At 37.1% G+C, this 13,070-nt stretch overlaps 1 protein-coding gene and 1 long non-coding RNA gene across 10 annotated transcripts in view; one reads left to right on the top strand and one right to left on the bottom strand.

The window, feature by feature from the left end:
• The window catches only part of LOC107196399, a 2,805-nt gene extending 2,226 nt beyond the window's left edge, over positions 1 to 579 (bottom strand). Inside the window, exon 1 of one of the 6 annotated variants that reach the window (XR_003043110.1) lies at positions 548 to 579. This is a non-coding gene — a long non-coding RNA (uncharacterized LOC107196399). Of the gene's footprint in view, positions 1 to 62; positions 408 to 547 lie in introns of those variants that run through there. The other 5 variants (XR_003043112.1, XR_003043111.1, XR_003043108.1 and 2 more) reach the window with 5 other exon arrangements.
• Positions 580 to 1,684: 1,105 nt separating this feature from the next.
• The window catches only part of ADNP (activity dependent neuroprotector homeobox), a 29,973-nt gene continuing 18,587 nt past the window's right edge, over positions 1,685 to 13,070 (top strand). Inside the window, exons 1-3 of one of the 4 annotated variants that reach the window (XM_006921914.3) lie at positions 1,685 to 1,858; positions 2,743 to 2,856; positions 4,979 to 5,111. The gene's annotated coding sequence lies outside the window, so the exon portion shown is untranslated. The remainder of the gene's footprint in view (positions 1,859 to 2,742; positions 2,857 to 4,978; positions 5,112 to 13,070) is intronic. The other 3 variants (XM_006921915.3, XM_006921916.3, XM_006921913.3) reach the window with 3 other exon arrangements.

The following is a 13,070-nucleotide window of genomic DNA, read 5'->3' as shown; positions in this document are numbered from 1 at the left end:
TGCTCCCATCCCTGGAACTCATCCCTTTCTCCCGCCCCCCCCTTATCGAGCCCCCCACGCACACCCCCAGTGCCTGGGACGAGCCTCCTGCCAGGTCTACCCACCCTTAGCTGGGGGAGGGGGGATGGATTGGGGGGCGGGGAGCATGCATGGCACGGAGTGAAAGTCTTTGCCTCTCCTGTGCAGTCCTTCCTCTCCAACATGCCAGCTCCCCTCCTATCCTGAGCACGGAGTCCACCACCACCCCTGTAGTCTATCGCAGCTGCCTGGTCAGCACGGTCTCTTGGAAGCATTGTGAGCCCCAACTTTGCAATAAGATGATAGAAAATGGAAATCTAGAAAGCTGCGGAAAGATTTTTTTTTTAATGCAATGAATGGGGAGTAGTTCTTTGAGCACCCTTTTATTCACCTCTTCTTTCCTGGGCTGCCTGTGCCTGCCTTCCCCAACCTGGATGCCTGTCTGCTGGAAAAGGCGCGATTGCTTCTCTTCCTCTTCTGCCCAAGACCAGGCGCTAATATCTAATATCCTATTTAGCTACACACATACCCACACTAAGTCTTCTTGATATTCTTGCATTCACCATTTCTTCTGGACAGTTCTTGCCATAACACCATTTCTCAGACAAAGGCTTAGGAAGGAAAAAGAACCAAACTGTTTCCTGTGTTTGCCATTTTAATGCTGTCCATTCTCACACACCCTATTTCTATTCCTGATGCTTTTTGTGCCAGTGTCTTGAACCTTCGACATGTAAAAAAATTAAAAATCTGGGCAGCTTGATAGAGTTTCTTTATAAATCTGCATTGTTGCTTCTGGTTTATGGCCATGAAGAAAATACCAGCCCCCACCCAAAATGCACCGCAGCCAAGTCGGCTAAAGGCGATGAGTGTTGGAGTCAGTAGGGGGCGCATTCCCTGCACTGGGTAAGGCTGCAGAGGGGGGAAGGGCCCCAGAGCTAGAACAGGATGTGCTTCACAGCGCCTTCTACAGACCATGGGAAAATGGGCCCAGCAAGACACACACTCTGCACTCTTCTTAGTTGGTGAGCTGACAGCAACATGGCGAAGGATTAAATGAGTCAAGAGCAGTGATTTTATATCTTAAAAAGAATTCGCCCTACATATTAGAAGTTCTCTTTACTTTTTCAAAACTGTTGACCCTCAAACAATCCACATTTGTTCTTGACAGATCACCTTGGCACATCCTTGGTACACAAATTTCCCCTTCTCTGGAATTCTGGAATTCTTCCACCTTAAACTTTGTGTCATCATATCTTTCCAAGGTCATAACGGTAAAGAGAAAAGTGCGAAACCCGAGAGTAACTGGTTTGGGGTATTGCTGATTACATCCCTTCATGGCCCAAATCTTTCCAACTCTTTGAGAGTTAATCATTCTTGAGGAATGTTAGATGTCAGTGGGGTAGTAATTTTCGTAAGCATGTAGATGGGTGTCATGATTTGCAAAGTCTTGTTGGTAAACATCAAGCCCATGTTGAGTTCTTCATTGTCAAACTCAACAGTTGATTGTAAAATTTTGTTTTTTTCTAACTTTGGACTTGTAATTGTTATTTGTTATCTCAGTAGCCAACCACCTTTGCAAAAGTGTTGACACCAGTCTTCTGTGAGCACCCACCTTCTTAGGGTGTGTTGATTTCTATAGATTTTACTCCTCTTGTTATTTCCATAGGTGTGAGATGCACAATGCGAAACCTAGGCCCCAGCTTTTGCACCATGATGCACAGGGTTGTACTTTTTGTACTGAACTGATAGGTGGCCTAGTGGTTATGCCCTGTACTACCATTTTGAGGATCTGGACTCCGTTCCTGCTTTGCTCTTTGGACCACATTGTCAATTCACACCGGTGGGTATATTCATTTTGGAGGGTGGGAACTGCAGCAACAGGGAAGCCAGAGATTTCTTTCTCCTTGGTCACCACCAAAGCCAACACTTCCAAAATTTCAGCCTAGCCACATTCCTTAAGGAACCGGTTAGAGCTGATGCAGTAATGGGTTCTGAACAGAGAAATGACTTACTGCTTGTTTAAGAGAAAATTTTAAGTTGCTAATATTGTTTTAATCATTTGTAATCTACTCTTGTATGTAAACTATGTTCTCAATTGTTATTCTGATGACCCAATCTCAAGAGTTGTGAAGCTTCTAAAAACAAAGATTCTCTGATCAGAACAGGCTTTTCCATAAACCTGTACTTGCTACCAAAGATTGACAGTGGTTGTTGATACTGAAGGGTACTTTTAAGACTTTGTGGCAAGTATTTTATGTAGATACACCAAGGTAAACTTATGGGAAAATGAATGGGTGTATTCTTTGATACATAGTTAACCAGTTGGTGCTTATGAGAGACTCTTCATTGGACATTTGCTACCAAGTAACATTTTGGTGAGTGAAAAGGAGGCAATTTGGTTTAGGTATTTCATTAGAGACGTAACTGTATTACATTTACAATTATTTAGTAATTATAAGACTCAGATATTTAACGTAAATGATATTCCATATAATCTCTAAATGCCTTTCAATATTTGTTAAACAAATATAATTTTGACCTGTATTTGATCTTTGATGTACAGTTACACCGATTTTTTTAAATCAGTAATTTGAAGACAATTTCTTATTTGAGGGTATTTTGTGATGAAGTTTTTGAAGATTCTTTTGTTTGATTTAGCAGATTATACATACAATACAATGTTAACCGATGTCCTTAGTGGTAATAGCCATTTTCCCCTTACAGGAAAAGTTGCTGTGAGCTCTTAGAAAAACATGTAATCTGCAGTTTCAAAGGTTTCCTGGTTTTGACACTCAAAAAACGAAGGTGAAACAATTGGGCTTGAAGGCTGAGATTTAGGTAAATTGTGAGGGTCTTCATAAAAGTATAGTAAAAAGCCTCAGTTAACTAGAGGGTGGGGTATGGGTATCCTGTTTAATTGAACTTTAAGTGGAAATTCTTTCATCTTGGCTCTTGGTGAAAATTTCATAAGACTACCTTACTAGAGGCGGCTGCTATACATTGAACAAACTAAATCTTTCATTTGGATTTTTATAGTCTCTCTGTGGTAGACTCGGGTGATTGGGCTGTGACAATCTAAAGACCCTTCCCTGCCCTACCTATCTGGAAGTCATTGGATTGAAACATACCCTGTGAATTTGTTTTGCTTAAATTTTATTTTTTCCTTAAACCAGAGTACATGAAAAGTTGTAATATTATTTATATTAAAACGTCACCATGTTGAACAGAGTAAGTGTCAAGTAAGTTCTTAATTACTCTTATTTTGATGACCCACTCTCAGGAGTTGCTAGGCCTCTGAAAACTTTAAAGATTCTCTGATCAGATCAGGCCTTTCCATGAACATGTACTTGCTACGAAATAACCAATAATAGGGTTTGATCAAGTAAAATGACTTTTTGGTATTTCATTATAACATACATGCATACTACTTTTGATCACTAAAAGCATAATTATATAAGGTACAGTATGAGTTAAATTGTTGCTTTCCTTGTAACTTGAAATTTCCAAACTACTAAAAATTACTTTAATATTTTTCAAAATTTATATGCTCACCAATCTGTTGATATATTTAAGATGTACACATGCTAGCTGCACATTTAATTGAATATTAGAGTGTAAAAGGAAGATAGCTGTTGTTATTAAAAAAAAATAGAATCTAAGTGTATTTATCTTTTGAGAAATATATAAATAAGAGAATTGCATAAGTTGTAATAGACCTTGGCAGATTAAATCCATTACACAGTGTCTGTGTATACACAAAATACAGTCTGCTTTTTTAGAATTGGAAATGTAAGTGCAGAGAGAAACATCAGAATTAAACATTGTAGATTTTTAAAAATAACCTGTTTAAATCTTAGCGAAATAAACTTTTTAAAATGGTGTGAAAGTACAAAAAAAATTGAAGTTTTTATTTTATAAGATATTAGAAGCAAATTTGTAGTTTATACCAAGACGCCCGACACTGTTGCGTAATAAGCCACTTGTTCAACCTGGACTTCCAAAAGACTTTCACTTTAAAAGAATGTCATAAATTCTGTCTTCCAGAAGGTAAAAGTACTTTCCATGAGAATTTAACTTTCATTTACTTGCCTAAAGAGACAAGGAGTAAGAAAATTATTGCTCCCCTATGTAAATAATTTAATTATAGTTAGATTCACAGAGCTTAGCCTGTTATTAATATTAGTTAAACTTGGTTTTTCTCCTTTAGTTTTGTGAGAGATTGTGGTAGTAAATCTGGAGCATGTGCTGTATTTTGCTGATGTGCATCACTGTCAGCTATACATTTTGTGTTGTTAGTTTAGAAACTTGGCGTTTGAAAGTGTTATGAACCAAAGCCCCACACTAATTAAGTAAATTGGTATTTTGAATATAAAAGCTGTTTCTTGTTTACACATTGGCACTTCTCACCTTGATTGTCGAGACTTTATGAGAGAAGCCATCCATGTTTTGTCTAGCATGAGTGACCATGGTTCCATTGTGACTTAATGGTTTTTTAATTGTTTGTCTGAAACTGTTAATTAGAATGTGATAGGGAGGATGATGTGATCCCTCAATCTCTCAGTATCCTAGTACTCTTTATACCTGTGTTTTGGTCATGACCTACCTGTGATATCTGCCAGGTTAGGGGTCAGCTTAAATGAGAATCCACATTTTGCTTTACTGGGAGGAGAAGTCTCCCCTAACATGTTATCGGGCTTCTCAAATCGGGACACACACACACGTACACGTATATTTGATTATATGGGACTTTGTACAGATGTGTATGTAGGAAGTCACAGATAAAATGCAAGCAAACTAAAGTGCCAGTTTTGATTGGGAGTGCACATTTTTATTGTAATCAGTGTAAAATGCAAAATTCTTTGCATTGTTTCTGTTCTGGGATTCCTCACCTCCATGTATGTATACGTTGTCCTCTGCCTTTAGTTCTTTGAGATGCACTCACAAGCTTCCTTGGTTTTAGATCCCTAACACAGTTCCAAGACAAGACAGCAGCTAGAGAAATCCTAAAATCTTAAGAATTTCAGCAGTGTTCCAGAAATAAAGGTTTGGAAATTAAGAGGAGAGACTAAAAGATTTTTGATGAGTTGACTAAGGTAAGACTGCCCTGAACATATATTGCAACTTAAGATTTAACTCAAAAACATGCACATAATCTATGAGACTCATGCGTTGTTTGACTGGCTGGGCAACTTGGAATTGAAAATGAATCCCTACCCATCCTAATTACCTTTCTAGTAAGTAAGGGTATGTTGATTTGTAATTGAATCGCTCAGCTTTGGGTCGTTTGTGTTGACATTTCTCAGATGACTTGGTACCTTTAATAAGGATGAGTTTTAGGTATAAAGGCCCCCTTGCTGGCCTTTGTGGTGTCATAAAATAATATTGATGGCTTGCTCGTTTTATTTTTCCAAGTATTTTATAAACCGTTCTCAATTTTCTCAGGACTGTCCTTGTTTCACAAGTAGGGAAATTAAGGCACTACCATGTGTAATGATAAAGTGAGCCCAGGAATATGTCTGGGCTGGTTCCCAGGCCTTTGCTTGGAACACAGGCTTTGATAATACTCTTGTGAGCTGTTTGGTTAAAGAGGGCTCAAATGAATGCTTCATAACTTCATAGTGATGTTTAGTGCTTGTATGTTAGCTAACACCCAAGGATCCCAAATGGGCTCCACAGTTAAAAGAAGCTAGCCTCACCCTCTGCAGGACAATATAGATGAAAATTGTGCTGATGACGGTTAGTTAAAGTAGCCTATGTCTGGTTTGAAGGTACCTGTAGAAGGATCTACAAAGGAAGTTTGTGATCCCATTACTTTTCCCAATATTTTGGTTTAGGACAGTCTTGTTCCTTCTCCCCGGTGAGCAGTTATTTTTTGCCTAGACAGATAATTGCTGGCTTTTACCCTTCTGCCATTTCTGTCTTTCTGAACCCTTTATGCTACTTTTAAGAGCTTGCGGAAACCTTTGCTTCCCTTGAAAATCTAAAGCTTTCCTTTTCTGGTGAAAGTTGGCAACACCTGGGAACCACGTGTGAGTGGCCACTTTTGAAACCTGGTGTAGCTGAAGAAACGTCTGTCTAGTGGAAATATGGCAGAATTTATTAATTTTAAATTGGAGTAGTCGATTTAAGATAACAATTAGAATTCTTGCTCTTGTGAAAGAGGTGAAGTGGGGTGTCCTAATGCAGGGAGTATAACTTCTCTGCAGGAAATTAGGGATTGAGCCATCAGGTGTGGAAACGTATAAGATTAGTGTTTTTACTACAAAGAATGCTTTGGCTAAGCCTTGACTCTAGGATATGGCTTAGAAAAACTTTCTTTTTCAAGAGTGGCAAGAAAAATGCATTTCCCATTATTATGGGGAAATTATTTGAGTAGTTTTGTTAGCGTGTGGAAAATTTTTTAAGTGATTGAAAATAACCAACTTTTGTGTCATGCTTTTAGATGCCAAGATCGGCGGTATACTTTTGGATTCCAGAGGACATATCTTAATGTCCTCTTGGGCCCACTTGTGAATTGATTTCCCTTTTTCACATTTCTCTAAAGCCAGGTGTTCTACCTGTATTGACAGCAAGCAGCTCTAAGCCTGTGGAGTTCTTATGTAGGTAGCACAGTGTTGGAATCACGCCGCATGATGTGTCTCGTACTTGCTGGAATGCCTATGTTAAAAGAAGTAAACTGGGAAATGCTTCCCATGTCACAATCCATAAAGCTAGACTGAGATGTTAGAGATATTTTCAATTTTTTTGTTTCTTTTTGAAGCAGTGAAACATCTTTCTCTCGTTCAAATAAAATTTTATGTGAATTCTAGTATATAAAATCGATCAAAGGATAGGGAGCCACACCTCTGGTTACAGTTGCTCAGCTTACATCTTGTCCCTCAGACATTGTCTCCCCCTCCGTCTGTCCGTATACATATCTTAAAGTCTCAGCACACTCAGAAGTACATCCTGAAAACCATTGGTTCCATTGGTGGTGTGGAAGTTCTGGTGATTATAGTTACGATTGTCTGAAATCTCAAAGTAACAGGATAAGCAGCAACATAATAGCATTTTCCACTTGTAGGCACTAGTCTTTTAGTCTGAAAGTATTAAAAGGAGTGCCCCACATTTTTTTAAATATACAAAATCTAGATCACACTTTTATGTTTCAATGTAATGTAAGTCACCTAGGTTTATTTTGAGTATTTGCAGGTGTTCTATTGCATAAGGATTTTAAGTGCCATGGGGCTTAAAAGTTAAGAATATGCTTATTCTAATATGAATGGTTCACACAAATGTATAAAAATACTATATGTGTGTACATTTGAATGCACATTACAGTGTGTACAGGAACAGATGTGTAGCAGACATATCTGGTTCTCAGGAACAATAATAGTTCATGCTTTTTAAAGATTATACCCTGGTGTGAACTCATAATTTTCAAAGTGATTATTCCAGTATCTGATCTGATTTAAGGTAATAATGATAACTGCTTTTAAGCGTTAACTGGCATCATTTCATTTAATACTTCTAACATTTGAACAATAGTGTCCTTTTGGTTATACCATAAGGAAACAGACTTCCAGAGGTTAAGTATTATTTTTAGGGTCACAAAAATAGTTCGTGGCAGAGCAAGTATTTAAACACAGATCTGTCCAGCTTAGAGCTGTATTCTTAAATACCATCATACATACCATCTTTCTTTTCTAGCAAAGGAAAGTTTAACTGTGCTATGTCACCTTTTTGTTATAAAAGTTTAAAGTTAGGTAAAAATTTGTACATGTGGCTGATAGGTCAGCTAAATTTTTGTCCATGAAAACAATATAGTCTATTGGAAAAGACAAATTTTGATGTAGGCTGTAAGCATTACCCTTGACCTTTTTCTCTTGCCTTTTGCTATCACTTCAGTACCTTACTGCCTTACACCTAAGGCTTTGGTTATTTTGCATACCTTTCAGATTGAGTAGGCCTGGAATGGGTGTAATCTTTTCCTATATTGCTACATAATCTAGAATCATTTGTTCTGTAAAACTAAAAAAATAGTTGAGTTTCTCATTAAAGTAACCCCTGCTGGATTAAATCTGTTACGTAAAGGCAGAGTTAATGAGAGCATTTGACATCGGCAAAGTAATGTACAGCAGGTCCTCAAATAATGTCACTTCATTCAGCGTCATTTTTTCTGATGAGCTGCTGTGAAAACTGAACTCGTTTATATCAATCAGTTAGCCTATGGCAAAATTGATTTTCTAATAACACCGTTTCACCGCAGTTCCAAGAACCTATCAACAATGACTTTGTGAGGACTTACTGTATTCCACTTGTTCCTGGCCTCTGGGAGTGAAGCAGATCTGCCAGGAAAGTGAACTCTCTGCTAAGATTTTTTAAATACTTAACAGTTGGAGGGCCATTATTATATCACTATTGAATCACTCATACAATATTATCCGGTGGTCTGGAAATTTGTAAAGACCTTCAGAGTTTTTATATTGCATCCAAGACTTGCTCTAATGAATCTATCCTTTTCAAAAAAATCAAAACATGCTTAATATTCATAGTTTTGGCAAAGAGACTATCAAATAACAAATGCCTCTAGTATTGAACCCAGACTACCCCGCTGATAAAAATGGCAAGCAAACCTTATCTAGTTCCATATTCACTACCGTTCCCTTAAATTTTCTAGTAGCCACATTTTTTTATTTGTTTTTAATCGTAATATATACATAATATTTTAACCACTTTTAACATGTACAGTTCTGTGACATTAAGTATACTCACATTGTTGTGCAACTATTATCACCATGCATCTCCAGAATTTTTTCATCTTGCAAAACTGAAACTATACCTATTAAACAATAACCCCCATTCTCTCCTTACCCCAGCCCTTGGGTACTTTCTGTCTCTGAATTTCACTATTCTTAGTGTCTCATATGAGTGGAATCCTACAGTATTTGTCCTTTTGTGACTAGATTCTTTCATTTAGCATGCCTTTGAAGTTCATCTATATTTTTAGTAGCCACATTTTTAAAAATAAAAAGTGAAATTAATTTTACTATTTTAACTCAATGTTCAAAATATTGTCATTTTAATATGTCAGTATTTTTGAAAGGGCATTTATGAGATATTTGACATTTTAATACTAAACCTTCAAAATCTTTAGTATATTTTGTACTTAAAAGCATATCAAGTGGGCATAAGGCTTGAACAGACATTTCTCCAAAGAAAATATACCCAAATGGCCAATAAGCATATGAAAATATGTTCAATATCACTAATAATTTGGGAAATGCAAATCAAAACTACAATGAAAAACTACCTCACACCCGTTAAGATGGCTGCTGTCAAAGTGAGTGTTGGTGAGGCTGTGGAGAAATTGCAGTCTCTGCACTGTTGGTAGAATGTAAAGGGTAGAACTGCTGAAACAATTATCATGTGATACGACAAAATGGTCTGGATGAGATTCTTGTACAGCCATGTTGTAGCCCTATTACTTACCGTAGCAGAAGGTGGAAATAACTCAGGTGGCCATCAAGAGACAACTGGATAAACAAAATGCAGTGTATACATACTGCAGAATATTAATCAGCATTAAAAAGGAAGGAAATTCCAACGTGCTATAATATGGGACATCATGCTAAGTAAAATAAGCCAGTCGCAAAAAGACAAATACTTTATGATTCCACTTAAAGAGTCAAAATCATAGAGACGAAGTAGAATGGTGGTTGCCAGATGCAGAGGGGGAGGAGGAAATGGAAAGTCATTGTTTAATGAGTATAGAGTTTCAGTGTACAGGATGAAAAGAGCTCTGACAATCAGTGGTGTTGGTAGGCTAATATTCTGACTTAATACCACTGAACTGTACACTTAAAAAGGGTTAAGGTGGTAAATTTTATATTAAAATTTCAAGTAACATTGGCTTTCCTGCCACATGTGTAAATGTGAAATACACAGATTGTGTTCTTTTAAAAGAAAAATTATGCGTGCATAAAAATCTGGAAGGATAAATATTACCCCAGTGTTAACTATTGTCTTTGCGTAAAATTATTTGTTCTTTGCCTTATCTGTATTTCGTAATCTTACACTAGGCCTAATTGCTTTTTTCTTTTTTTTTTTTTTTAACAGCTTTATTGAGATATATTTCATATACCATACAGTTCACCCATTTAAAGTATACAATAAAATGTTTTTAATATAATCAGAGTTGTGTAACTGTTATAGAATACTTCCATCATCCCACAGAAAAACCCAATAGCAGTCACCCGCTCTTTTCCCCCTCTAAATTCCCCAGCCCTGGACAACCTTAATCTTTTTTTCTGACTCTCTCTAGATTTGCCTTTTCTGGGCATTTCATATAAATGGAGTCATGTAAAAGTAGCCTTTTGTGACTGACTTCTTTCACTTAGCATGTTGGAGCATGTATCAGTTGATGAAGACTTGAGTTTCTCCTTGGTATTATGAATACTACTGAGAATACGCATGTACAAACTTTTGTGTGGACATGTTTTCATATCCAAATTGTTTTTGTAACAAAAATAAATAGAACTTTGAGAAAAGGAGCTGAAGAGGTAGTTGAGAGCTGACTAGTCTCCTGTCTGCTCCTGCCCTCCAGAAAAAGAGAAAAGATCACCAAAACATCTGCTTTCCCAAGCATTTTTCAGAAGAACATGCTTTGAGTACTGGTAATGGGAAGGTGATGAAGGAGAGACACAGCATACCGTTGTTTTTTGAAAAGCTGTTGTTTTATTTAAGGATACCAAGGTTGTGGTTTTCATTTTGCAAGATGTTACCATTACAATTTAAATAGAAACATATTTTTCAGATGTCAGTAGTGAGTGTTGGCATCCATGGTGATGGTAAAAGCACTTAGGGCTTGGTCTCAGAGCTGAGTTCTTATTTCGGTTCTTCTTTGGATGTAATAGGACTATCTGACCTGAGATAAGTGTGTGTTCTTAATCTCTGTATCACCACTCGAGTCAGTTTAGTTGAACTTTTTTAAAGTCATTCTCGTCTGCTGGAGTATTGGAGAGTTCTGGCACTTTTGGATACATGTATATAACGTTGTTTACTTTTAATTAATGTCAGATAAGAGCTTCATCTGTGTGAGTAATAGGGGGAGCACTGCATCCTAGATCTGGAGATGACCTTGAGACCCAGGTTTGTCACTGATGAGCTGATCATCCTTAATCCTTAGGCTAGTTGCTTCACCTCAGTTGCTGTTCTATAAAATGAGAAGAGTTCAGAATAGTTAACCCATACGTTTTTTTCGGTGATTCAGAGTGCTGCTTTTTCATAAAATTGCAGTTGATGTTGTGATTTGGAATATGAATCTCTTATCTCATCTTTCCTGAGGCCTGTAGTAGACATTTGTTCTTTTTAATTTTGGAATCGGAATGATTCCCCTTTATTTGAGAAGATACTTAAAGACTGTTGATAGTTCTTTTCTAATCAGACATTGAGTACAGAATATCTATTTTTCTCACCAGCTGAACCAGCTAATGCTGAAAAAGGCAGCACATCGTGCAAAATATATATATATTGGTTGATCACATCTGTGAAGTGGCTGCCACCAACACAAATGCACCTTTCAGGAGCATTAATTTAAAAAATAATATTCAGAATTAAGGAAGTGTTGTCCCACTTGACCTTCTGATTATGTCACATCTGGAATAACAGTTTATTCAGGACATCAAAGAGATTAATGAAATGGATCCTGTCCATTGGTGGTTGGCTTATGAGATAACAAGAAATGATGAAAACTTGGAGAAGGGGAAAGAGGGGAGAGGGAAGGAGGAAGTGTTTAAAAACTTGAAAAGCTGTTATGTGGCTTTAAGTGATTAGATTTCTATAGCTGAGCTGAGAGTTGTGGGCAGGTTACAAAATGTAAAGAGCAAACTTGTGAACAGAGCTGTCCAGTGTGAAACAAGCTTTCTGGTGGGGTTTCTGTTTCCCTCACTCAAGGTGATCAGGCAAAGAGACAGTCTTTTTAGAGCAGGGTCGTTGTAGAAGGGATTTACATGTTGTTTGTAGAAGGTGGTCAAAATATTCCTATGGCCAAACGTTTTTGTACAGAATGCTATTTAGGTAAATACAGTGTCTTTGCCTCCATAATTACAGTTCACCTATTAGAGAAATTGTTATGAAAACTTAATTTTATGGAATTTAATAATATTTTGGTTGAAAACTTGAAGAAAATCAAAGGCTTTTTTCCTGAAGTAGAGGCAGTTTTGCCTTTGACACTTTATTCAATTGATTTATTATCAAGCAGAATAGTAAAAGTCAATGCAGCTAGTAGTTAAGAGTAGAAGAAAACAAACTGGTTACATTTCCTGCTTGCTTGTCTGTATTAACAGTGTTCCAGTATGATTATCGTAAGCAGTACAAGTTCATTGTTCAGATTTAGCTTTTAGTACAAGTATGTTTTCATCTGCAAAGTAGTTTCTCTTTTTAATCCTCCTGGGCTTTCCGAATACCCTACCCCCTCTTTTTAGCCTCAACACAAGTACACATTTTTTGGTAAGATTGGGAGAGGAGACTAAACTTTCTTTTCTTAGCTCTGTCATCCTGCATAGTTTTATCTGCTAATCCAGCAGAGCATTCTGCCGGTAGATGATCAGATAATTACTTGTTCTGTGGTATTTGGGATTGAAGAAGAGAAGGGAAAAAGAGCTGTCTTTCTATGAAGAGCTTCTGGCATCTGAAAGGTCTTTTGCCCAAGTTTATAGGAAATTGCTTCTGTTCAGGACTGTGTTTTAGGAAGACTGAGTAGGATGATTGCTTCCAGACTGAATATAGACTCTAGGCTCTCGTCGTGCTCACTTATTTTAGCATTGTTCCGACATGACTCTACAAATATATAAACCTTTTTACAACTGGTTTAATTTAAATGTAGGACTTAGTGACACTCTTAAAAGCAAGTAAGATGTCTGTGTTCACCACTTCAGATCCCAGAATAGTCAGGAAAGATAAGCCCTTATTGGTTATAAAAAGAAACAGTTTTACAGTGACCACAATTTTACTGAATGAGTGATGTTGACAGGTATTAAATATGTTGCTGAGGAGGAGGTAGGAGGGAAAGA

This window comes from Pteropus alecto, unplaced genomic scaffold, assembly GCF_000325575.1.
Source record: "Pteropus alecto unplaced genomic scaffold, ASM32557v1 scaffold45, whole genome shotgun sequence".
In the NCBI taxonomy this organism is placed as follows: Eukaryota; Metazoa; Chordata; class Mammalia; order Chiroptera; family Pteropodidae; genus Pteropus; species Pteropus alecto.
Note: the sequence above shows the minus strand (reverse complement) of the source record. Positions and strands in the feature narration are given on the sequence as shown.